This window comes from Macaca fascicularis, chromosome 2 (assembly GCF_037993035.2).
Source record: "Macaca fascicularis isolate 582-1 chromosome 2, T2T-MFA8v1.1".
NCBI classification, from domain to species: Eukaryota; Metazoa; Chordata; class Mammalia; order Primates; family Cercopithecidae; genus Macaca; species Macaca fascicularis.
In genome coordinates, this window is record NC_088376.1 from 126,052,384 (window position 1) to 126,079,330 (window position 26,947).

Genomic DNA, 26,947 nt, shown 5'->3' on the forward strand with positions numbered 1-26,947 from the left:
TCACATATCCACATGACTAGACTAGGTGATCTTTATTTCAGTCTGCATCTCCTGTAATATTGACATTAAAAAGAATATATTTTCAGTGTTAGTCAATATAGTGAATATATATATTCACTTTTAATGTCAATTAAAAAGAATATATTTTCAATGTTAGTCAATACAGTTAGTGAATATATATGTATGCATATGTTGCTTGGAATTTTCATCTTAAGGAAGAGATGTTTTGCCTTGCATAACCTATTGATTTACATCTTCTATTTGAGTCTTACCTCTTATTTCTCTAATTTGATGGAAGTCATCTGATAGGGCTTAGGATACATGTTATCTGGGTGATGGGAAAATTTAGCTGCTAGTTTTAGCAGCTAACAGTATCTACATTCCAGTAATGGGCTTTCTGAAAGGGTGAAAAATATAAAGCTATCACCATGTGTTTGCTGGGAATGGTTTTGAAAAGCAATTGGAAAAAGACCAAAATCTAAATTATTGTACTATTGAATTCAAGTCAGTATTGTAGAAAGCAAGAACATTGAACTGGCTTTTAGGCAGATAACTTAAACACCATGTCTGACTGAGGTTTATCCTGTAATAAGAAATAAGATTTGAAAATAAACAACTATGTGTTGTTATAGAGGACATAGTTTCCCCAATCTTAGGCATAACTAGTTTCCACTGTACAGGAAGAGATAATGACTCCCATCTTTCTCTTAATTAGATGAATGCAGTGAACTTCTGTGGTTCCCATCTGCCTGTAATTTATCCTTCTTCTGATAATAGCACCCCAATTTTCCTCTGGGTGATACAACTTCCCTCCCTGTTTGACCACACACTTTGGGAGTTGGGGGGGTGGGGAGGAGAATATTCCTCTTGGCACAGTGATTGGTTTTTGGATGGGAATGAGACAAGTGAAAGAGTAAGAATTAATTTTCAGACTTTTGTTAAATAGCTGGAGAAGAGGAGTCCTTTTTCATTTTGCTGGATTTGAAACTAGGAGGAAGGTGGGGCTAGACCTGACAACTATTTTGTCATTCTGCAACCTCAAGCTGAGTTTGAAGCTATCAGATCTATGCCCTAGAGATTTTCCCATGAGCATATAGAGGATTAAAACAGTTTTTTTTTTTTTAAGTCACCTAAAACCAAACTAATCCTAATTGAGTCACTGAACAACTGCACAAATCATGTAAATTCTCTAGGCTGCAACGTTTTCTTTTTCAAAAGGTATATGCAAAATGAGGGTAAAAATCTAAAAAAATCTTTAGTACTCCCAAGCTGTATACAATTATAAGAGTGTATAAGCACATACGAGAAAAGAAAGAATATATAAGAAAGTGGTAATATGTTTCATCTGAGGAATGAGGACTTAGAATTGGGAGAGAGACTCAGTTTTCACTATGTATTGTTTTGTACTATTTGAGTTTTGAGTTTTAAATTTTTATGTGTGTGTTTCACCTATTAAAAATCCCAATTGTATGTTTCTAGGAAGACACTTCGTTTGTTTGTTTTCAGAGACAGAGTCTTGCTATGTTGCCAAGCGTCTGGTCTTAAACTCCTGGCCTCAAACAATTCTCTTGCCTCGGCCTCCCAGACGGCTGGAATTACAGGCATGAGCCACCATGCCTGGCCAAAGACAACATCAACATGTTTATATTCATAAAACAAGTTCATCTTTTGAGTTTAATATTTGGTAGCACATAAATGCTATAGTATATCTTTCCATTTGTTAAGATTCTTTTCCTTCAACATGTGCTAAAATAATGGTGATGACACAAATATTAAAATTAATGTTCAGATACTTCAAAATATATTAATAGTATACACCTGATTCTACTTTTACTTTCTGATTTTTATATACAATTTCTCTTCCCTCATTTTCAGAGTATTAATTCCATTTTTCAAGGTGCCATCTGTTCAATTCCTCTAATCCTCAGCTCACCCATTTTGAAGATGAGACATCTCAAAGTAAATGAATCATTCAAACTGAGGACTTAGAGGCAGCTTATGTAATTCTATTTCATTGCCTCTTCTAGCCTCGGGAATGGGCCATTCCATTTCATTTTATTTCCCATTATCCTCGCATTGTCTTATTTGTTTTTTTTTTTGGTGAACAGAACTTATTGAAATTATTTAAGTGAATCTTCTACTCAAAGGCACAGAAATACAAGACCTAGAAATGAGATATATGGAGACGAATATTAATTGGGTACATTTTGATCCTCCTGTATTTTCTGTATCCTCAGGGAATTATGTATCAGGGTCAGAATGAGGTTATCTTTGGAGGCTTGTTCTACTGCCCTGCTATTAATATTTCACCCCCTTCTCCTTTAGGTCTTGGTTGCAATATCATTAATATTTTGAATCTAAGAAATGGACTTGAAAGGACCTGGTTAGGATGTAAAGATCTGTATGTTTTTTCTTTTCAGTCTAGACCCTATGTTATAAAGTTACTTTAAGATGGTATAAAGTCATCTAAATAAAATTAAAGATAATAAAACTATAATTGCAAGTAGCTAATTTACAATACTCTGTGTCCAATGTTTTATGTTTTTAATGCTCACCTAATTCTCTCAATATGCCTTTTAAGAAAGTGCAATTATTGCTTCCATTACACAGATGAGAAAATGGAGGCACATAGAGTCTAAGATGAATAACTTGTTGAAGGTTACACATGCAGTAAATGGCAGACCTGGGATTTGGACATCGGCAACTGATTCCAAAACCTATGCTCTTTACTCCTATCAGTGTGTTCAGACTCTGGAGAAGCAGGTCCTAGCCTAAAAAAAAACAAAAAAAACAAAAAACCAGAGAAGAGTGAAAGCAGAATTAGGTATACGGCACAGAGGTAAATCAGAGACGAGCGTGATTAATTTTATCTGGAGAGACCGAAGAGGCTTCCTGGAAAAGGTGACATAATAGATGGAACTTGAAAGATGGATTTTATTCAGTTTTATTCACTGATCTCTGAAGTTTAACTTCAAACTATGATAGCATATATGTACAAATTAGGGGACAAGATACTAGAAATAAAATTAAATTTCAGCATGGAGACAACTCAGCTGTCCTAGTGAAAGAATTAACTTTCTTCAGTCCTTAGGGATGTATTTAGACATATGAAGATGTATGACAATTCTTTTCAAATGACACAACATCACAGAGAAATATTAGTTCTTATTATTTAAGTTTATAAGGCATAGTATTTGCTTTAATGGTCTCAATTCTTTATCCTTTCTTGTAACTCCAATTTTTGCTGTGTAATCTTGAAGTCCCTTTCACTAAACAGGCAGAGTCTAATTCCTCATCATGAATCTGGGCTGCTTTAATTACTTGCTTTGGCCAACAGGATGTTAGCAGATAGGGCACAAACAGAAGTTTAACAAGGTCCTCAGAAAAAAAAAAAAAAAAGAAGGGAAAATGTAAGACGCATTTTGAACAAAATATGAGGAAACAAAAAAGCACTTGGGCATTTTGCTTGTACTTGCTCTTCTCCCATCAGGAAACTATATCTAGGACAGCCTGCTGCAGGGTGAGAAACATGAAAAGCAGAGCAGAGCCAAGCCCCTGGCCCCTTTATTTCAGCCAATACCACTACTGAAGGAACCACAGCCAGTAACCCCCTGGACTTGTGAGCAAGAGTTAGTCCAAACCTGATCAGCCAAGTCCAGCCTAATCAACTGCACCCTGCAGACTCATAAACTAAACCAATGCTTATTAATGTAGGCAGACTCATAAACTAAACCAATGCTATTATTGTAGTTTTCCATGAGGATTTCCTCTACCCACAGATAGCTTGAGGGTTGCAGTAACTGACCTTGCAGTAGCTCCAGGGAAAAACAAAACATATTTTACTATTTCAAGGAATAGTAAACAAGGAATCTATGTTGCTATGTCCATTTTGCCCAGTTACGTAGCATCGCTGTGGCAATTAATCACTGATACAGTAGATGTGACCATTCCATAGCAGCATCAACATCAAACACTCCTGGGGGTCAATGGCTTCTATTTATTTTATGTTCCTAATAGAAGGAGAGGCAACGGGCACATGATACATACTTTTTAGGCAAATAAATAAATAAATAAAAATTTAAAAAACCCAGCAATCTAGATTCTTTGACAGTAGTAGGATATTTCATGTTTATCCCTGAGGAAACTGCAGGGTAAATTACTGTAACCCATCACTTGTCAAATAAAATCACAAACTAACTTTACACAGGAATGGCCAGCAGCTAATTTAAACACTGTTGGAACCAACAGGTAGAAGAGATCAGTATATTGTAATTTGGCTTGTTTTCTTTTTAATTGCTCTTCAAGGGAACATCAAACCAAAGATAATATTCCAAAAACTTCAGGCTGGGAGGAATTAAAGTTTAATCATTAGGAATGTTTTTAAATCTTTTTGAGGTCCAAGTTTTTCAGACTCCTCCACGTATGGGTGAAAGTGAGCCAACATTAATTTCAATAAAGATTTCAAATGTAGATTATTTTATTTGTTCCAAATTATAAATGATATACATGCTCCATATAGAAAATGAGAAAAATAGAGTTAAAAGAAAACAAGTACAAATAATTCCACCATTCAAATACAATTATTGTTAATATGTTGGCATTTTAAATGTATTTTTATCTTAGTAACAGTAGCACGCTTTTGGGCACAGGGCTTCCTTTAATTGTCACAATCCAGTGAGTTGGTATTATCTCTATTTTTTAGAATAGGGGAACTGAGAATATAGTAACAGGAATTTTGCTGACATTTTAGCCTCTCCCTGCTGATACAGAAATTTAGCAATCCTTCTTAAGAGGCTCCTACTAATTTCTACTTTAGTTAACTTTTTATTATGGAAAATTCAAACTTACTCACCAGTAGAGGAAAAAGCACCATGAACCTCTATGCACCCATCACTCAGCTTCGATAATTAGTAACGCACATCAATTCTGCTTCGTTGATAACCCCATCCATTTTTTTCTCACGTCCACTTGCTCTGATTTTCCATGTGGACTTCTCTATCTATAGACCATTTGAGGACAGCTCACCCTGCAGATCCTCAGGGATAAAGATGAAATATTCCAGTACTTTCAAGGAGGCTCAGAATCTGTGTTAATTTGGTCTGAAAAAAAATATGCCTTGTGCATGTTGGAGTGGGCTACACTCTGTTTACCCTAAAGCACAAGGTTAATAGAAGGAACTTTCAAGGAGATGAAAATGTAGATATTACCATGAAATCTACTTATACACCCACAAAGTAAGAATGAACAGGGTGCTTTATGGTTTACAAGCCACAGTCATGTCTTTCATCAAACATGATTGAATGTCCCCGTTTGAGAAAACTGCTTTGCTCAGAACATCATATTTCTAGCCCCCAGAGAAAGTCTTTGCGGTGCCAAACTCGACTGCCCTCCTTTCAGTGCTCCTCGTACCACCTGCACTGTCCCCCGCATCCCTTGCCCCAGCGCCAGGCTCTTCTCCAGGAGTCAGGCTGGCATGCTAGGTTGTGCCACTGTTATTCACCCTGAAATGTATGATTAGTTAATATTCATGAGGGCTTCTACCCAGTGGAGTTTGTTGGGGCATATGGAAACCACAGCCTCTGTTCTCAGCAAGTTTGCACCAAAGCGTCTGAGTCTATTTACTCACAATTTGCCGATGTTTTGACATTTCCTTGCTGATTTGCCTCATGAATGAGTGCCTGGTGATAGTTTCCTGATCGGAAGTAATACCCCAATGAGCCAAAGATTGGCTTCTCCTGTTGCCATGGGGCATCCTGTCTCATTTTTCTCACAGAATAAATGTTGCACTTGAGGCAAAATAAAAAAAAAAAGGTGGCAGCCCTAAATGTCTCCAGTTTCTGTATCTTATGCATCGTCTCTGCAGCTAAAAAAAGTAAGTAGATTTGCCACCCAGTTCTATAGCACTTACATGTGGATGATAACATTTTTTCACCTCAATCTTGTGAGATTAGGGATAAAGACATAATTATTTTTTTTAGTTTGAAATTTAAAACATATTTTCTGCCACTACTATGCAAAAAGTGTAAAAAGTATAAAACCTAAAAACCAAAACTACTCTTCCTATTTCACTCTCCAATCCTATTTACTTCATTTTTCTCTTTGGAACTGATTATCATTTATTTGGTATGCACATTCCTAGATATTTCTCAATGCTCTCATATGTACACTTATACATGTGTATATGTTTCTAAGTATAGACATACACAGTGTAAAGAAACATATGAACACATCTATTCACATATATATGTGGTTCTTTTTGCACAAATGTATTAAATCTAAGATACCACCGATTGTACAATGTGACATTATTTTATGTACAGCATCAAGACTACTGCCTGGCCAGTAAAAATTATAAGACAACAGCAATTATAAAACTCATAATAATGTGAAAATGTGCAAAATAAGCATCTTGAAATCAATGAAATATGGCAGCTTTGTGTTTGTTTGTTTGTTTTTTGAGACAAGATTTCTCTCTGTCATCCAGGGTGGAGTTGGCTCGTTTTCACCCATACGTGGAGGAGTCTGAAAAACTTGGACCTCAAAAAGATTTAAAAACATTCCTAATGATTGAACTTTAATTCCTCCCAGCCTGAGGTTAAAGGTTTTTGGAATATTATCTTTGGTTTGATGTTCCCTTGAAGAGCAATTAAATCACAGCTCACTGCAGCCTAGAACACCTGGGCTCAAGTGATCCTTGAGTAGCTGGGACTACAGGTGTGTGCCACCATGCCATCTTTGGTTTTTAATAGTACAGCACAGATGTATTTTCACTTCAGTGCAAATAGTTCCATCTCTTTTTAAACTACTGGCTATTACAGTCGGCTGTCTTATAATTTATTTAGCCATTCTCATACTGTTGAACATTTAGTTTGCTTCTAGATTTACTATTAAAGAAGCATTGAATGCACATATGTCAGTATAACTCTTTGCATACATATGTGAAAATTATAGAAAACATATTCTTAAAAGCATAACTAAGGGTTTAAGACTATAAGTGATATGGTTTGACTGTGTCCCCACCTGAATCTCATCTTGAATTGTAGCTCCCACAATTCCCATGTGTTGTAGGAGGGACCAAGTGGGAGGTAATTGAATCATGGGGGTTGGGTCTTTCTCCTGCTGTTCTCACGATAATGAATAAGTCTCATGAGATCTGAAGGTTTTATAAAGAGAAGTTCCCCTACGCCAGTTCTCTCTTTGTCTGCTGCCATCCATGTGACTTGCTGCTCCTTGCCTTCTGTCATAATTGTGAGGCCTCCCCAGCCACAAGGAACTGTGAGTCCATTAAAAGCTCTTTATCTTCCCAGTCGTGGGTATGTCTTTATTAGCAGTGTGAAAAAGGACTAATTGAGTAAATTGGTACTGGTAGAGTGGGGCACTGCTGTAGATACCCAAAAATGTGGAAGCAACTTTGGAACTGGGTAGCAGGCAGGGGTTGGAACAGTTTGGAGGCCTCAGAAGACAGGAAAATGTGGGAAAGTTTGGAACTTCCTAGAGACTTGTTGAATGACTTTGACCAAAATGCTGATAATGACATGGACAATGAAATCCAGGCTGAGGTGATCTCAGATGGAGATGAGGAACTTGTTGGGAACTGAAGTAAAGGTGATGCTTGCTGTGTTTTAGAGACTGGTAGTATTTTGCCCTGGCCCTAGAGATTTGTGGAACTTTAAACTTGAGGGAGATGATTTCAGGTATTTGGCAGAAGAAATTTCTAAGCAGCAAAGCATTCAAGAGGTGACTTGGGTGCTGCTTAAAGCATTCAGTTTTAAAAGGGAAACAATATAAAAGTTTGGAAAATATGCATCCTGACGATGTGGTAGAAAAGAAAAACCCATTTTCTGAGGAGAAATTCAAGCTGGCTGCAGAAATTTGCATAAGTAACAAGGAGCCAAATGTTAATCAACAAGACAATGGGGAAAATGTCTCTAGGGCATGTTAGAGACCTTTGAGGCAGCCCCTCCCATCACAGGTCCAGAGGCCTAGGGGGAAAAAAATGGGTTTGTGGGCCAGGCTCCGGGCCAACCTGCTGTGTGTAGCCCAGGGACTTGGTGCCCTGTATCCCAGCTGCTCCAGCCATGGCTAAAAGGGGCCAAGGTACAGCTTGGGCGGTGGCTTTACGGGGTGCAAGCCCCAAGCCATGGCAGCTTCTCTGTGGTGTTCAGCCTGCCAGTGCACAGAAGTAAAGAATTGAGGTTTGGGAACCCCTGCCTAGATTTCAGAGGATGTATGGAAATGCCTGTGTGTTCAGGAAGAAGTTTGCTGCAGGGGCAGGATCCTCATGGAAAACCTCTATTTGGGCATTATGGAAGGGAAATGTGGAGTAGGAGTCCCAACACAGGTCCCCACTGGGGTGCTGTCTAGTGGAGCTGTGAGAAGAGGGCCATTGTCCATCCTCCAGACCCCAGAATGGTAGATCCACCAACAGCTTGCCCGTGTGCTGGGAAAAGCTGCAGACACTCAACACCAGTTTGTGAAAGCAGCCAGGAGGGAGGCTGTACTCTGCAAAGCCACAGGGGCAGAGCTGCCCAAAGCCATGGGAATCTACCTCTTGCATCAGTGTGACCTGGATGTGAGACATGGAGTCAAAGGAGATCATTTTGGAGCTTTAAGATTTGACTGCCCTGCTGGATTTTGGACTTGCATGGGGTCTCTAACCCCTTTGTTGTGGCCAATTTTTTCCATTTGGAATGGCTGTATTTACCCAATGTTTGTACCCCCATTGTATCTAGGAAGTAACTAACTTGCTTTTGATTTTACAGGCTCATAGGCAGAAGAGACTTGCCTTGTCTCAGATGAGACTTTGGACTGTGGACTTTTGAGTTAATGCTGAAATTAGATAAGACTTTGGGGAGTGTTGGGAAGGCATGCTTGGTTTTGAAATATGAGGACATGAGATTTGGGAGGGGCCAGGGGTGGAATGATATGGCTTGTCTGTGTCCCCACCCAAATCTCATCTTGAATTGTAGCTCCCACAATTTCCATGTGTTGTGGTTGTGGGAGGGACCCTGTGGGAGGTAATCGAATTATGGGGATAGGTCTTTCCTGTGCTGTCCTCATGATAGCGAATAAGCCTCACGAGATCTGATGGTTTTTTTTTTTTTTTTTTTGAGACGGAGTCTCACGCTGTTGCCCAGGCTGGAGTGCAGTGGCGCGATCTCGGCTCACTGCAAGCTCCGCCTCCCGGGTTCCCGCCATTCTCCTGCCTCAGCCTCCTGAGTAGCTGGGACTACAGGCGCCCGCCACCGCGCCCGGCTAATTTTTTGTATTTTTAGTAGAGACGGGGTTTCACTGTGGTCTCGATCTCCTGACCTTGTGATCCGCCCGCCTCGGCCTCCCAAAGTGCTGGGATTACAGGCTTGAGCCACCGCGCCCAGCCGATCTGATGGTTTTATAAAGAGGAGTTCCCCTGCACAATTTCTCTCTCTTTGCCTGCCACCATCCACATAAGATGTGACTTGCTCCTCTTTGCCTTCTGCCATGATTGTGAGGCCTCCCCAAGCACATGGAACTGTGAGTCTATTAAAACCTCTTTATCTTCCCAGTTTTAGTATGTCTTTATCAGCCGTGTGAAAATGGACTAATACAATCAGCCAGTAAAATTTTGATAGGTGCTAAAAAATTAGGAGCCAATGTTTTGTTGTTGTTGTTGTTGTTTGTTTGTTTGTGACAGGGAGTTTTGCTCTTGTCACCCAGGCTGGAATACAATGGCGCCATCTCGGCTCTGCCTCCCAAGTTCAAGTGATTCCCCTGCCTCAGCCTCCTGAGTAGCTGGGATTAGTGGTGCCCACCACCACACCTGGCTAAGTTTTGTATTTTCAGTAGAGACAAGATTTTACCATATTGGCCAGGCTGGTCTCAAACTCCTGACCTCGGGTAATCTGCCCACCATGGCCTCCCAAATTGCTGGGAGGAGCCAATGTTTTTAATCCCCATATTCTGGATGATAATACTGTGGTTTTGTGGACTCAACTGACTTGCTCAGAGTCTTGTGGTTAATAAGAGGCAGAGCGAGTTGGCAACTGCTCTCACTCTAGGGCAGTACTCTCAACCCCACACTCTCTCCTCTTGGTTCTTTCTGCTTCAGATTCATCTTTGATAAAACACAAAGTGATCAGTGAGTTTAATAATCAGATATTTCAGTCTTTGGAGACAGGCATTTATTTTTTTTCAAGACTTTGTGCCGGATGTTTATGGAAACAGTCCTGTATTTTTTGGGTATTTAATGACCTGTGATGGCAAAGACATCTAAATTATTTGTACACACGTCTGACCAATCAGATTCAGGGTTGATTGGTTTGGGTTTTGTTCAGTAGAAGCTATTTCTACTGAGTTAGGAAAGGAAAGGAAGACCTGGGGGCTTCTTGTTTCTCTGGCATGGTGTGATTACCTGTAAGTTGTTCTAAATTGCACTGTTCAGATTTGGTGGTCTGTTCTAATTTTGTAGGCTTTAAATGAATCCTCCTCAGCTTTTCCTATTCTTTTCTTCACCATTGAGGAACAATAACCAGTGCAGACCTGAATAATCACATGAAACCCAGCAAATTTTGCCATCACACACCTGGTATTTGAATGGAAATATATAACAGTTTATTTAAAAACTCATATAGTGATTCTAATTGACAGTCAACACTATTCAAGTCTCCTTGAACTGTGCTTGCCTGATATTATTGGGAATATAAATCCCTGGGTCTCTTACAAAAAGGTAGATTTAAATTTAACTGGTCAGGGATGGGGTTGAGAGGCTGCATTTTCACCGCAGGTGATGCTGATGCTGTTGGCTCCCAGACACCACTTTGGGTAGCAAGCTCCTACATTAGAGGTCAACAAACTATGATCAGGGAGCCAAAGCCTGCTCTCTGCCAGTTTTATAAATAAAAAGTTTTATTGGGACAATAGCCATGTCTATTTGCTTATGTATTGCCTATGACTGCTTTCCCCTGCAATGGTAGAGCCAAGTAATTGTAACAAAGACCTTATGGCGTGCAAAGCCTAAAATATGTACTATCTGGTCCTTTATAGAAAATGTTTGCTGCAGCTGCCCTAGATGATTCCTCTGATTTTGAATACTTGCTACTCAAGATAGACTTTCAACATTCATCCAACATTGAGAAAACATTTATCTGGCTGGACGCAGTGGCTCACTCCTGCAATCCCAGCACTTTGGGAGGCCGAGGCAGGCAGCTTATTTGAGGTCAGGAGTTAGAGACCAGTCTGACCAACATGGTGATACCTCATCTCTACTAAAAGTACAAACAAAAAAAAATTAGCCTGGCATGGTGGCACATACCTGTAATCTCAGCTACTCCCGGAGGCTGAGGCAGGAGAATTGCTTGAACCCAGGAGGCAGAGGTTGCAGTGAGCCAAGGTTGCACCACTGCACTCCAGACTGGGTGACAGATTGAGAGTCTGTCACAAAAAATAAGAAAGAAAAAGATAAAAACATTTATCTAACACTTATTTTGCACTGAACATTGTACTAAGAGAATACAGCTGTGAACAAGATATAATTTCTACTCTCGTGGAGTTTATATTTGTTTGCTTTGTCAGTATCTGGGCAACTGCATTTTGTAAGCCTCCATTTACTCGTCCATAAAATGGGGCTAAAAAATACCTAACTCTTAGGGTTTGTTAAAGAAAAACTTAAGACAAATTTAACAGACTTTAATTGAGCAAAGAATGATTCTTGAATCAGAATAGGTTCAAAGCAACTCTGGAGCTGCTGATCATGGTTAGAGAAGATTTGTGGACAGAAATCAGAAGTGAGGTACAGAAATGACCAGATGGGTTACAGCTCAGTGGTTTGCCTTATTTGAACTTGCTTTGAATAGTTGGCTGCCTATGAGTGGTTGAAGTATGGCTGCTGTGATTGGCTGAGACTGGACTACTTGTTTCAAGACTAGGTTGCTGTCTGTTTACACATCCAGTTAGGTTACAGTTCAATATGTACAGAGAAACCTTTAGGCTATTCTTAAATGTAAGGAGGCAGCTTTGGGCTAAACTTAACAGATTTGCGAGCAGAGTGCTAGGTACCCAGAAAATACTCAAGAAAAGTTAGCTGTTAGTATATTATCTTTATTATTTTCTTACTCTCAAGATTTCTGGACAATGAACACTTTTTTTTACACTTGTTAGCTTTCTATGTGTTGTGTATGTGTGTATTTCCTCCCTGGCTATTCAGAGAGAACTAGAGCTGAAAGTGACTTTTCCTTCAACGTTAAAGCTTTAATAATTTAATCAAAGCTTCTGACATTGAAACCTCTCTTTGATTCTGAAACCAAAGCAGAACAGTGTTCTCGGTTCCCCAAACGAGCCTTTCTGTGTTTCTCTAGTTGTTTAATCTGCAGTCAGAGAGGTGCTAATGGTGATCTGGCCCCTGGTGGGGAAGGGTGTAGAGGATGGGAGGGGTGGTTACTCTTTCAGCAACAGCCTTTGATGGGGTTAACAAACAACTCTCTATGGTAACCACAGACAGCCATTATGCTAAACAACTGAGGTAAAATTTTAATTCATTATTTACTCAATTTCAAAGAAAGACCAAAAGAAATAGAACATTCTGTTTGGATCACTGAAGCTTGCATGTGTCTTTTTGTGTCTATATGAATGTTTAATAGTTTATACAGTCTTCATAGTCAGGAATGACATATGCCTTAATTTTGATCCCTAAAAAAGCAGATCGTGAAGCAAAGGTTCAGGTGTACATAGTTTGTTTGAGAGGTGAAGTAACTAGCAGGGCAGTGGAAAAAACAAGATAGGGAAGGGAAAGTAGTGAAATTCACGTGTGTTATCCTTAGGTAGGTAACATCTAGTTACCCCTAGAGTGCTCTTGGAGGTATTCCTGCCATTGGACTGGGGAATGGTGTGGACAACAAACCTCAGAATTATCCTGCTGAGGGCTGAGGGTGTGAGAGTTTTTATGTACCAACTCCTATCCCTCATTGGATGATTAAAGGTACATGGTACAGTGTGTATTGGTTTGCTGGTATTTCTGACTAAAGGGAAGCAGCTACTATCCGTTAGAGGAAGCCAGACGACACTGAATTGGTAAGGCAAGAGGTACACATACACAGGGCACTGAGAATGTCCGGACTGTTTAGCTATTTCTACTTCCAATGCCTGACATTTGTACAAACAAGGTGGTTATTAAGTGTTGTCATATTCTGGATGAATCTAAACATGCAAATCAATTACAGGGAGAGAGGGATGTGTGTGTGTGACAGGGTTGCAGTTGTTTAAGTAAATCTAATGATCAGTGGAAAAATGAATGACAGAGAATGTCTCATTATACAGAGATTTTGAAGAGAAAGAAAAATTTACTCTGATGCTCCAGGTAGAAGAGGAAGAAACTGACACCCTAATGAAACAAATAAATTGAAGTTCTAATTCCTCACAGTTCCCCAGGTCAAGTATGTATTTTTTCCTAAGTAAAATGTCATACCTGACGTTATATTTGACATTAGAGATAATAGCCAACAGATAATATAGGAGGATGTGGTGCAAAATGGATCAGGGCTTGTATAGCAAAGACAGGAATTTTGAATATCTGTGTGTCAAGTGCTGAGTTCTCTAGGAAGTATTTGCTGAGATAGAGTTTATCATTCGAGGATTATCTAAGGAGTGCCCTTGGGATCAACACTTGTGGAAGGTAGGAAAATGAAGCAGGATTGAACAGATAGAGAAACTGAGTCACAATACAGGCCTGACAACAGTTCTGGCCAACTCTACAAGGAGCTCAGAAACTAGAAACGCACTACTTATCTGCCCAAAGTGGGGCTAAGGGGCTAAGATGGCCAGGCATTTTTTATTTTTATTTTTTAGACATGGCTTCATTCTGTCACCCAGGCTAGATTGCAGTGGTGTGATCATAGTTCACTGCAGCTTTGACCCACCGGGCTCAGGTGGTGACCCTCCCATCTCAGCCTCCTGAATAGCTGGGACCACAGACATGCACCACCATGCCCAGCTAGTTTTTTGTGTTTTTTGCAGAAATAGTGTTTCACCATGTTGCCCAGGCTGGTCTCAAACTCCTGTGGTCAAGCCATCCACCTGCCTCAGCCTTCCACAGTGCTGGGGCTACAGGCGTGAGCCACTGTGCCTCTGGTTTAAGACAGCCAGGTATTTGGTACTCCTGGCCATTAGATAAAAGTTTCCCCAGGAAGGTAAGGTGATGTTCCTATAGCTGAGGCCATCTTGAAGGAGCTAATAGCTGAAGGACAACTTCTGACAGCACTCCTAGCAGCCGGGGCTGGTGTGCCCTAGCAGCTCGGACAATGAGTCCTCCACTGAAGAGGGATCCTGGTGGTGCATTAGTGTTCACTGTATTGTATCTTCTCAGCTTTCCCACTCTCCCAGTACTTTGCCTCTACCATAGGCTTCTAAGATTCTCTGCCCTGGGCCACCAGGCATGCATGATCTAAATTTGGATGTGATTGTCATACTTCACAGTCATTTAGTTTCATGGCTTTTCACTTTTCATTTCTTTTGGAATCTGCTCTGCTCTCACCAATATTTGGTGTTGTAGGATTCTACTGTGGATCTGTTGGAGGCTTGATTTATTATGCTTCAATGTAGATTACCTGTGATGAACACGGTCAGATAGAAACCTAAATCTGCCACTCTTCCCATCCAAATCCTGATATTAAGATTTCTTCAGTCTTAGTTACATCCTTTTGGACAGTCATGAGTTATCTGAGTGGGTGGTCTGTGTTTAGAAACCACATTTTCTGTAATCCAGATCATAAAATCTCACCACTGTTTTCATTTTCCTGGAGCTTGAACTAGCTTGAAGGCTGTGTGAATGAGTAGTTTGGATTCTATGAAATCAAGGATACAGCATACAGGAATGGCGATCGTGTGTGTGTGCGTGGGTGTGCGTGTATGTCTGTGTGTTGAGGGTAGGACACTTAGCCTAGCAGAAGTGCAAGGGTCCCAAGAAGAGCTGGGGCTAAAACTTGAGCAGTACCAGGTGGAACAGAGGCTGAGATACATCAACATGGACCATGCTTGAAGAAGGAAAATATTTATAGTCTTGCTTTACCACGTGCAACCATGAAGAGTTTTATATTCAATAAGGCTTTATCTAGCCCAAGGTCACAAAGATTTACTCTTATATCTTCTCTAAAAGTCTTATGGTTTTAGCTCCTATATTTACATCTATGACCCACTTTGAGCTAAGTATTGTGTGTGGCATGAGAAGCTGATCCAACTTTACTCTTGTGTGTGTGGACGTCCGGTACTCCCAGCACCATTTGTTGAAAAGATAACTCTTTTCTGTCATAACTGTATCAGCATTTTTGTCAAAAATTAATAAACTGTAAACGTAAGGATTTATTTCTAGACTCTCAATTCTATTCCATCTGTGTTTCTCCTATGTCAGTACTACACTGTTTTATTATTGTGGCCTTGTACTAAACGTTGAAATTGGGAATCATGAGTCTTGAACTTTGTTCTTCTTTTTTAAGAGTGTTTTTTCTATTTGGGTTCCTTAAATTTTTATGAATTTTAAAATCAGCTTGTCAATTCCACAAACAAAAGACAGCTGAGATTTTTATTGGGATTATGTGGAATTACAGATCAATTTGGAGAATATTGCCATCTTAACTATGTTGTTTCCTGATTCATGACCATGGATGTCTTTCCATTTATTTTGTTTTCTTTAGTTTCGTTCAACAACGTTTTATAGTTTCAGAGCATATGTTTTTCCCTGCTTTTGTTAAATCTATTGCTAAGTACTTTATTCATTTGAATGCTATTTTAAAATAAGTTGCTTTCTTAATTTCATTTTGGGTTGTTCATTGCTAGTTATCTTAGTTTAGTATAACAAATTAAGACCAGGGGGTTTAAATAACAATCATTTATTTCTCACAGTTCTGGAAGGTGGGAAGTCAGATCATGGTGCCAACATGGTAGGGTTCTAGTGAGGGCCCATTTTCTGGCTTGCAGACAACTGCCTTCTTGCTGTAGCCTCACATGACAGAGAAAGAAAGTGAGCACATGCTTTCTGGTCTCTTTTTATAAGGGCACTAATCCTATCATGAGGATCCCACCCTCATGACCTCATCTAAAACTAACTACCTCTCAAAAGTCCCACCTCCAAACATGATCATATTGCAGGTTAGGGTGTTCACATGTGAATTTTGAGGGGACACAAACACTTAGTCCATAACACTAGTGTATAGAAATACAATTAGTTTTTGTATATTTATCTTGTACACTGCAACCTCGATGAGTTTTTCTTTTTTGTCTAATCATTTTTTAGTGAATTTCTTAGGATAGTCTATATATAAAATGATGCTAATCTGCAAATAGAAATAGTCTTACTTATTCCTTTACAACCTGGACGTGTTTTTGTTTCATCCTTTTGCCTAATTAGCCTGGCTAGAACCTCCAATACAATGTTGAATAGAAGTAGTGAAAATGGATATCTTTGTCTCATTCCTGATCTTGGGGGACACATTCAGCTTCCATCATTAAGTATAATGTTAGCCATGACTTTTTCATAGATACACTCTATCGGACTGAGGAAGTGTCCTTTCATTCCTAGATTGTTGTGTATTTTTATTATGAAAGGGGATTGGAGTCATGCTTTTTGTGTATTTATGGAGATAATTTTTTTTGTTTTTTCTTTTTACTGTACTGCTATATTACATTGATTTTTGAATGCTAAATCAGTTTTTGCACAATTGGGATAAATCCCACTTGGTCATGGTCAATCAACATTTAAAACAAATTTGACTGGATTCAGTTTGCTAGTATTTTGTTAAGGATTTTTGTCTCTATAGGTGTAAGAATGTTGGCCTGTAATTTTCTTTTCCTTTGGGTATTTACTCTCAGTACCTGGGTGATGGAATCAATCATACCCCAAACTTCAGCATCACAGGACATACCCCAGGTACAAACCTGAACCTGTACCCCTAGAATCTAAAGTAAAGACTGAAATTATTTTTACAAAAGAATTTTCTTCTCTTGTGCAGCCTCTGTCTGGATTTAGTATCAGGGTAGAATTTGCCTCATAGAATGAGTTGCACACTGCTCCATTCTTTTTATTCTTGAATTTTATGGAGAATTGTTATTAATTCTTCTTTAACTATTTAGGAACATTCACCAGTGAAGCCATCTTGGCTTGGGCTTCCTTCTGTGTGAAGTTGTAAAATTAGTAACTCAATCTCTTTGTTTTAGGTCTATTTAAAATTTTAATTTCTTTTTGAGTGAGTCAATTCCACCAGTTTGTGGCTTTCCAGGAATTTGTCTATTTCATCTAAGTTATGAAATTTGTTGGAGGAAAATTTTTTATAGCTCTATTTTGCAATCCTTTTTATTTCTGTAAGATGCATAGAGATGTTCCTCTTTCATTCCTGACTTTCATAATTTGTCTTCTCAGTTTCTCTCTTTTTTTTGGTCAGTTCCCAGGATTAAGGTTAGAAAAAGTATGGTCTTTGGCACTAAGCTGATCTAGGTCCAAGTTCTATCCCTTCCACTATGTAATTGCCTTCTCAAACCTTAGTTTTTAATTTGGAAAATGAAGATAATTCAATTGACTCATTACTTAAAAAAAAAATTCTGAAGACATTTTATTCTGATCATTTTTTCATTCCTTCTTTTAAAAAGCACACATAATTGTTATAAAGTCATCTTCAAACCATACATTTATTTAAAAGTTAAAATTATCTTTTACTGCAACTCAGTATCAAATATCATTTGTGAGTATGATTAAATTCTTGGAAGATAGTTATGTTAAACACCTGAGTATGGAACATTATTTTCTTTTATAGAGATAAGGTTTGTGTTACAGAGCTGGAAATTAGAAACCAGAGTACTAGTTCTAGGCCTTCATTCAAGATACTCCCTGAAAATAGGGGTAGATAATTAATTATGTTCAGAAATTGTTATACCCTATACTGTTGGCCCTCCATATGCCTGGGTTCTGCATTGGCAGAGTCAACCAACCACATATTGAAACTATTCAAAAAATAAAAAATAACAATAAAAAATAATACAAATAAAAAAGGCTGTATAGTTATACTGATAACTATTCACATAGCATTTACATTGAGTTAGGTATTATAAGTAATCTAGAGATGATTTAAAGTATATGGGAGGATGTGCATATGTTATATGCAATTACTGCCCCATTTATATACAGGACCTGAGCTTCTGTGGATTTTGGTATCCTTAGGTGGGGGAGACGGTCCTGAAACCCATGCGTCAGGGACGACTGTATTCCATTTTTGGAAATGGGTAGTACACATTAGCATAGTAAGAGCTCTCAGGTTAAGGAATCTAAAAAATACAATTCCCATATTCCTTGCCACGATGACATCCTTTTCCGCCAACATATTCATTTTTTAGACAAATATGTATAGAGCACCTGCAGTGTGCCAGGAACTGTTCATGGCTATGGGATGCAGCAGTGAAAGAAACAAAATCTCTTCCCTTGAATAGCTCACATTCCACCTTTTTGTGAAGTTTAAATATCATATAATAAAGTTACTGGCACGTAGTAAATGCCCCATGAATGGCAGCTACTCAGTTTCTTTGTTTTTCCTGCGCTGTTTGATGCCAATGCAGGCTCTCTTGAAAGGCTTGGTGGCCTGTAATACTTCTTGCAGCCTTGTCTTTCTCACATCTCATCATAATAAATTCTGCCCAAATACGACCATTGCAGCAGCAATATCCTTTTATGTCTAACTTCTAATTATCTATAAACATATGCTTTTATGAAATGGAGCTCACCGTTTGATATATGATATCAGACGTTTAGCTAGTCGAAGCCCTTCTTGACTACTAGCTTACTGCATTTGAAACTCAAGTAGCCCAGAACTGTGGTGCAATCACTTATAGACGTGTTTATTTGCATGTTTTTTTTTTCCTCAAGTATTTTTCTTTTCCCTTCCCTCATTCAAGCAGGCAGCAAGGATTGCTCTCTTGCCTCAGGGCAGGTTAGCAGCAAACTAGAAAGCAAAGGGGAGAGTTCCGTTTTGGGTTTTGGATTTAGTAGATGATGTTGGACTTTTGGCAGAGAGAGAGAAGAGAAGGGGAGGGGGACAAAAGAACAAGAGTAGAAAGCGCAAAAAAATATTTTGAAGGATAAAGGGACTTTTGGAGGCTGAAGAGAGATAGAGGGGGGTGTGTGTGTGCACGCACCCTAAGCAGCAGAGATTCCATCTGTCCTCCATGGAAGAGCCCTGGAGAGACGTCCAGACCTCCAAGGGGAATGAATGTGTGTATTCCCTGGAGACTGTAGAGGTTCCAGCCTTTCCAAGGGTTGCAGGTCCCACGCATGGCCCTGAAGCAGCATTGCCACCAGAAATGGGGGTCTATGTAGACTGGAGGCACTGTGGGCTCTTGATGGTAACCAGGGCAAGATTAAAGTCAATGACCAGAGAGGCTTCTCTGAGGATGTGATGATCCACAACCTCCAGCATGTTGGTTGTCTCAAAGAATTCCAAATAACCAATCCTACTACCAGTCAGTCAGAAGGTGTGGACTCTGAGTTGGAACCAAGTTGACTTTAAAGCACATAAAGAAATATAGATTTTTATTTTATTTATTTTTTGTACGTCTAAGTTCATGAACTGAGAGTCATACTTGCTGCCTTAGCCACAGGACAGGAACTAGTTAAAACTTGGGATTTCTGGCTTTGTCTTCTTAGCCTATATTCTTCTTCTGAGAGTCCACAGCCTAGAAGTGTGGGAAATTTTCTGCCTATTTGATTCTGTGTTCCAGCACTTTACTGAATCACTTGGCTTTGATAAATGCAGATTGATCCAAAATGACAAAGGGACAGAGAAACTCAGCACAGACCATGATTCACATATTATCCTAAACAAAGCTGTGGCTAAGTGATTTTCCTGGAACTCATAGGAGAGTGAGGAGGCAATGAGGGTCACTGTAACCCATGGCCAGGGGACAGTCAGAACTCAAGAGCATTTCAAATCTACTCTTTGATTTATAAACCCATCTCCCCCACTGGCTGGGGCTCTTTGAGTCCAGGCACTATCTTTTATTGGGTCCCTCCCTGCCTTATTGCTTGTACAGTGGCTGACATAGAGCAGGCACTTAGCACAGTCTCCAACTTACAATAGTGCAACTGAACACTTTTGCCTTTATGATGATGCAAAAGCTATGTGAATTCAGTAGAAACTGTACTTTGAGTATCCATTACAACCATTCTGTTTTTTACTTTCAATACAGTATTTAGTAAATTACATGAGATATTCAGCATCTTATTATAAAATAGGTTTTGTGCTAGATGATTTTGCCCAACTGCAGGCTAATTGTAAGTGTTCTGAGCATGTCTAAGAACAGGCTAGGCTAACCTGTGATGTTTGGTAGATTAGGTGTATTAAACGCATTTTCGGCTTATGGTGTTTCCAATGTACAATGGATTTATTGGGAAGTAGCCCCATCATAAGTTGAGAAACATCTGTGTATATGTTAGTTAATTAATAAAACAACTCTTTATTGAAAGCGTATGTTTCCGAAATTGTCCCTGGTACTGAAAAAAATATTTTTTTATTTGATCCTCTAAATAACCCTGTGAGGTGAGACGTTCAAGTTCTCAAGGTTAATAAGTGGCAAGATTCCAGTCCTTGGTCTGACTTCAAACCCACCATTTCTTTACTCTACTTGAGTCTCTTTGGTAAATAGTGGTGGTTGTCATCAGTTAGTCATTTTGGTTTTAATTAGCATTATTAGGGAATCAATAAAGAAGAAATTCCATTTTCTCCTCACTCATCCTTTCAGTTATTCATCCATTCAGTAAAAAAAAAGAAATATTGAGTTATTTATGCCATGTACTTATTCCTCTAAATTACTTTGCAAATTACTTTGCAAAATTTCCTACTTTACAGTAGGAAATTTATAGAACTCAATAAAGTAAGAGAAAGACTATTTAGGTTTCTAAAATATCTGTTTCATGGGCTGCTTACAAGGGTGCTTGGGCTGGTGAAAATGTTTTTGGTTTTGTTTTGTTGTGTTTTGTTTTTGAGACAGTGTCTTGCTCTGTTGCCCAGGCTCTATCATAGCTCACTGTAGTCTCAAACTCCTGGGCTCAAATGATCCTCCCACCTCAGTCTCCCCAAGTGCTAGGGTTACAGACATAAGCCACTGCACCAGGCCCTTGAAAAGGTTTTAAGAATTGGAATTACGAGATCTGCGTTTAAATATTGGATTAATCACATCCTAGCTTAATAGCTAGTTTCACTTCGGGCAAGTTACTTATCCTCTCTAAGCCTCAATTTTCTCATTTGTACCATGGGAATAGTATCCACCTGTGAGAACCCTGTGAGGTAATGTATGATATTGGAAACAAAACTTAAACATATGTACCCTTTATTATAATCATTGTCGTTGTGTATAACAGGTTTACGCAAATGTTCCCACTACGATGGAGAAAACAGACTTTTGGGGGATAGGTTGCTTTAGGATTTGACACGTTTGGTAAACCTTAGAAATGTTTTTGTTACATTAGAAAGACACTTTCTGTGCCTAGGGGCTAGGGCAGAAAGGCCATGTACTTCTGGGCTGCACAGAATCACCTGGGCTAGAAGGCAGGCGACATGGGCTGAGTGAATACAGGTTATGCTTGTGGAGGGCTTATGGCAGTACAAAGAAAGAAGTGCCTGTTTTCTTTGACTTTCCCACCAGAGAGGGTTCCTCTCTGCATTCACACATCTCAGAGGATCTTTGGGTAATTTGCTCAAAGGTACCTCTGAAAGCAAATCCTGAGATAAGGGCTTGGGTGCAGGAAGGAGTTACCGGAAAGCAAAGTGAAAAAGAAGACAGAGAGGGGGGAAAAGCCAATAAAGTTTACATTGTTAAGTGGATTCCCACTGTGAGTAACTAGACCTCAGTCTTGCTGGGGCCCCTCTGAGGAAAGTTTGGATAAATTGCCAATCAAAGAATGGGGGATTGGGGCACTTAGTCACTGACTTCTGTCCTCCACTGGCTGGGGTTTGCCCCTGGAACTTTAGTTACTCCACATTTTAGGGCCGAGTTGCCTTCTGAGGCAGAAAAGTGGGTAAACTTCCCCAGGGTTGCTCTTGAGGTGGGACATTGGCAATGTCCATAGAAGTGTCCGTCTCTGCAGTTCTGAAACTAGGTGGGCTCAGGTCACAGATTTGGGTTGAGAGTTTTGCCAAGAATGCTCCAGGAGAATTGGGATTGGGGAAGGAGCATGATGTGGAGGCCCCCTGAATTTATGCAGGCCTGGCCAAGGACTGGTCTCTTATTCAGCACTCATTTTCATTCCACTTCCTCTCCCCCGGTCTCCTTGTGCCCATGAATCACAGAACCTGAAATCAACTTCTTCTGTTCCCTTAAATAGCTGTCTGGGTAGCCATGCATGTGACTGGATCCAGAGGACATTTAAAATGATAAGTTGGCTCTTCACAGATGAATGCAGACCTGCTGACTCATCAAATTGCTTAGGTGCCAGCAAAACAAAGCTACCCGTGATCATGCCTTCCAAGAGCTCTAAAGTGCCTTTCTTTATCTCTTCATTTCTCTCTATCCCTGCTTCATCTCATTAATACACTTAATGGGAGTGAGATTATGATCTAAATAATCATAATCGTTTCTAATTAATTGAGGCATTCTTTCATTCAAAAAATTCAAATGTTTATTGACAGCCTGCCTATGTCAAACTCTAGGCTGGGTACTGAAAATATAGGAGTGAACCAAGTTCAAGGTTTCCGCCCTCATGGAATTTATATTCTAGTGGGGAATAAATACAGAATGAGAAGAGTATCATGTAGTAAATAGGGTGATGGGATAAAGAGTTCCTGGGAGTGCCTACTTTAGATAAGGTGGGCAGAGGAGGCCGTTTAAGGGGTGTTAATTGGCCTGAGACACGAATGATATGAAGAGCCTTTTTTGGCAAAGGGACATCCAAGTTAAAATGCTCTGAGTGGGAAAGGGCCTGTTGTGTTAGAGGATCTGAAAGGAGACATGTGATCTTAGGGATTATAATACATTAGCTAACTGTGTGTGCTTTAGAGGCAGAATCTATCACTTAATAGTTCTATAATCTTGGGTGCATCATTTAACCCTTCAAAGCCTCAGTTTCTTCACCTGTAACATGGGATAATATAATTACTATCTCACATGGATGGGGTAAAAATTAAAGAAAATCTTGTGTGTTAAGTGCTTATCACCATACTTGCACATGGTAGAAGCCCTACATAGGTGACTTAGTTTGTCATGACTCTTTTTCTCCAAAAATCCCAACTCAGACAATAAAGAAAATGTGCTGTTTCATGTGTCAGAACATTCTAGGGTGAGTTAAACTTTTTGGGGTGTCTTGATCCAGGCATTTACGGCTCTGGCTCTCATTCCCTTCTTCTCTCAGTTCCATCCTCTAGGTGAATCTGTATTTCATCTGACTGACTTCACACATAAGGATAAATATGGCTTCAGCTGCCACAGGCCTTATTCTGTCTGCCCTGCAGGTGTTCCAGGCCTCACACCACACTCCATTCTGTCTAGAGAAAGAAAGCATATATAAGAGCAGTTCTTGTTGTATTAGTCCATTCTGACACCGCTATAAAGAACTACCTGAGACTGGATAATTTATAAAGGAAAAAGTCTTAACTGGCTCACAGTTCTGCAGAAGGAAGAGAGCAAAGGTGGAGGTGCTACACCCTTTTAAGCAACAAGATCTCGTGAGAACTCACTATCACGAGAACAGCAAGGGGAAATCTGCCCCCACGATCCAGTCACCACTTATCCAGCCCCTCCTCCAACATTGGGGATTACATTTCCACATGAGATTTGAGTGGGTTGGGGACACAAATCTAAACCGTATCACTTATAGAGGTTTTGAGGGTCAATCACATTGCATTAGCTTAGGACACCTACCTACCCTGCACCAACCACTGCAACCAGAAGGTAGAATGCAATTATTGACATAACTTAGGCCATGTGCCCCTGGAGTTGAGCATGGTGTCAACATTTTTAAAATTCTGTGGATATCCAATGAAAACTAGGAGCTGATGGGATAGCTGAGAGGAAATGATGCTGGAGATGGAAGCAATATGTCTAGGGATGTTATCCTTGATTATTCTCATTCTAATTAAATAATAGAACATTGGGTAAGGGTAAATCAGAAGATCCATGCTATAATTTTGATCTGCTCATAGCTTTAAGACTTGCATACTCACTTGACCCTTAGAACATCAGATTTCTCACCCTAAATTTATTTGTTCAACAAATTTCTTAAACTCCTATGTGGGAGAGACATAGATACAATGGAAATAAGCAGAACCACCCCGTCCTCATTGAGTTAATGTTCTAGCATAGAGGGATTTAAATATGAATTATATAGGCTCATCAAGCAGATGTTCTTAATATTAAGGTGAAAGAAGATATGGTGCATTCTGTTAATTTTACCCTTATAGACATAAGCAAGTGAAAGAATGAAGGCAGAGAGAAGAAAGAAGGCAGAGTAGCCTACAAGAAGTTTTACTTTGCATAAGCACAGAGACTAAAATATAAGGTCAAAACTGTGAAAAGGTGTATTTTTAAACTTTATGTTTTAATTTTAAATTTCTCAATCCAATGAAATTTGGATCCTACTAGAAACTGTTCTTTCATTGTTTCTTTTTAATCTGTTTTATTAACTACCAGTTTCTAAAAGCATTTGCTATAAAAAATATTAGGAACTAAAAGTAAAAGCAATACCACAAGGAAATACAATTTATTTGTTGAGAAAGATAAAAAGGCACAGTAAAGATTTATGGTATTGCTTGGGGGAAATGTTTCATTTAATAAGGACTCATAGGACTCATTCTAATTAGCAAAAATCAATAATAGAAAATAAAAGATGTAATTCATAGCCTGAAATTCAAATTTTAATTTCTCTGTTTTGTTTTGTTTTGTTTAGAGCTAACTTCCCTAATTGGAGATGTTTGCTGGTTTTGTTTCACAGAAATAACCTTATTTTTTTTCCTGTTGAAATTTATTTCTACTTATAAGAGCAGAGAATGGCAGTTCATTTTGCTGTAAGTTCCCAACACAGAGATTTTTACTGTCAGTATAGAAAAGGGCCAACCAATTATGGGGATGGAAAATGATGGAATGTCTCCTTTGACCATGCCTACAATTTTGAGGGAAGATTAATGAATTTCTTCTTCTGACTAGTATCTATGATGAATTGCAACCAGCGTAATTCTCCCTTTGTTTTCTACCACTCACGCCTTTCCTCTGCCCTTTATTTAGCCATTGACTCATCAACCACAGTATCATGTGGAATACTTACTACATCTGAAAAATTCTCCTTTTAAGTTACATTAAAACTTAAAGCTTTGGTATGTGGTATCTGAGGCAAAGACACACTCCTAGCCTGGTATTGTCTGGGAGTATAGAGTAACTAACCTCTTTAGATTTCTTTAAGAGAAAAATGTCTCATTAGGCCAGGAGTCTCAATTTTCTTTGAGACTCCTCTCCAATCTCAGTTGAGTGCTTCATGGTGAAGTTGACTTTACCCCCAGCTCTAGGCATTGATCTTGTAATTCAGGTATATGTCAGTTAATAGACTGCATTTCTCTGGCCTATAAGTTCGAAAATGGATGTATTATCAAACGAAGGCAGAGGTTAGGCCTTTCTTATATGCTTCCAGAGAAGCAAGCGCTCTCTTTTCCACTGGACATAAACAAAGAATCATGTATTCTCAAAACTGCTGACACTTACCTTGGGAGTATGTAGAGAAAACCTGCAGAAAACAGATCCAGTAGTGAGGAATGGAAAGAGAAACTGAATTCTGATAACACTTTTTGAGCGCCTGTGTCAAAGCCTACCTGTAGCATGCTGGACTTTTCATTACATGAGCCAACACATACTCATTCATGTCTGCAGTTGAATTTGGTTTTCTTTTTTTTCCAAAAATTAATTCTTAATATACTATAAGGCACCAATAACATTATGTCAGTCTCCTATTCAAATGTCCCCTAATAACTTTACATTTTTCTCAGGATAAACTCAAAGTTTTTGCTTAAGTAAGCACAAGATATGACCTTTACTTCTTATTTTCAGCTTCTGCCACATGTTCATATATACTTTCCTTCTGGGAATGCCCCATTTCTTTGGATTCCTCCAATGCATTGTGCTGTGCTTTTTTCTTACCTATGTGCTTTGTAAGAGGAAAAGTACTACATATGTTTTGTGTGCATCTGCGTAGCATATCTTCAGATCTAGAGAAATACCACCACAGTTTTATCATTTATAAATTGGGATTAGTAAGTACAAGTTCCCCGTAGGGTTATTATAATGATGCTCACGAGATAGTGAGTGTAAAGTATTTAACACATAGTAGCTTCTCAGTAAATGTTTATTGAATAAGAAAAAACAGAGTAATTGAATAAATTAATTAAAGAAGGAATTATCTAAAGTTTTGGACCATTTGTGTGATGAGTTAAATGCTCTATGGGTAATATCTGTGTTTCCATTTGACCCCATCCCTACTTCATGTTGGCATTTTTACACTGGAATGGTCAGAACATGAAATTTCTAACTAAACATTCTCTTGACTTGAAAGGTGAGAGGTGACCCATCGTTTTCCTTAACTCTAGAGAAAATTGTGGCCCCTCTTTGGTCTAGTAAGTTCTGTTATCTGCTTCAGAAGTCCCAGATATTAGTATCTTTGCAAAATAATTCATTTCAGTAGCACATCTTGTTTGTTTCTACTGAGGTTCTATCCTTAACTGACTTCACTGACTTCTCCATATAAACCCTTTCCAAATGGGTCCCCTGAGCTTCATGGGAATACCCCAAGGCTCAGTTAGCTCAGTTAGGGAGAACCCAGGATTCATGAAGTGGTCCTGGGTGAACCATATCATAGACTCCAGTTCTTATTTTCCTAGATTCTATAGACTTGACTTTGCAGCACCGTGCTTATGTTAGTGTAATATTAAAAGAGGCAAAGTGGCTAGGACCTCGGCTCAAGAGCTAT

General features: G+C 39.1%; 1 long non-coding RNA gene across 2 annotated transcripts in view; it reads left to right on the top strand.

The window, feature by feature from the left end:
- The first annotated feature begins 7,191 nt into the window (after positions 1-7,191).
- The window catches only part of LOC135969741 (uncharacterized), a 139,104-nt gene continuing 119,348 nt past the window's right edge, over positions 7,192-26,947 (top strand). For both annotated transcript variants that reach the window (XR_010585159.1, XR_012431827.1), the window contains exon 1: positions 7,192-7,275. This is a non-coding gene — a long non-coding RNA (uncharacterized lncRNA). The remainder of the gene's footprint in view (positions 7,276-26,947) is intronic.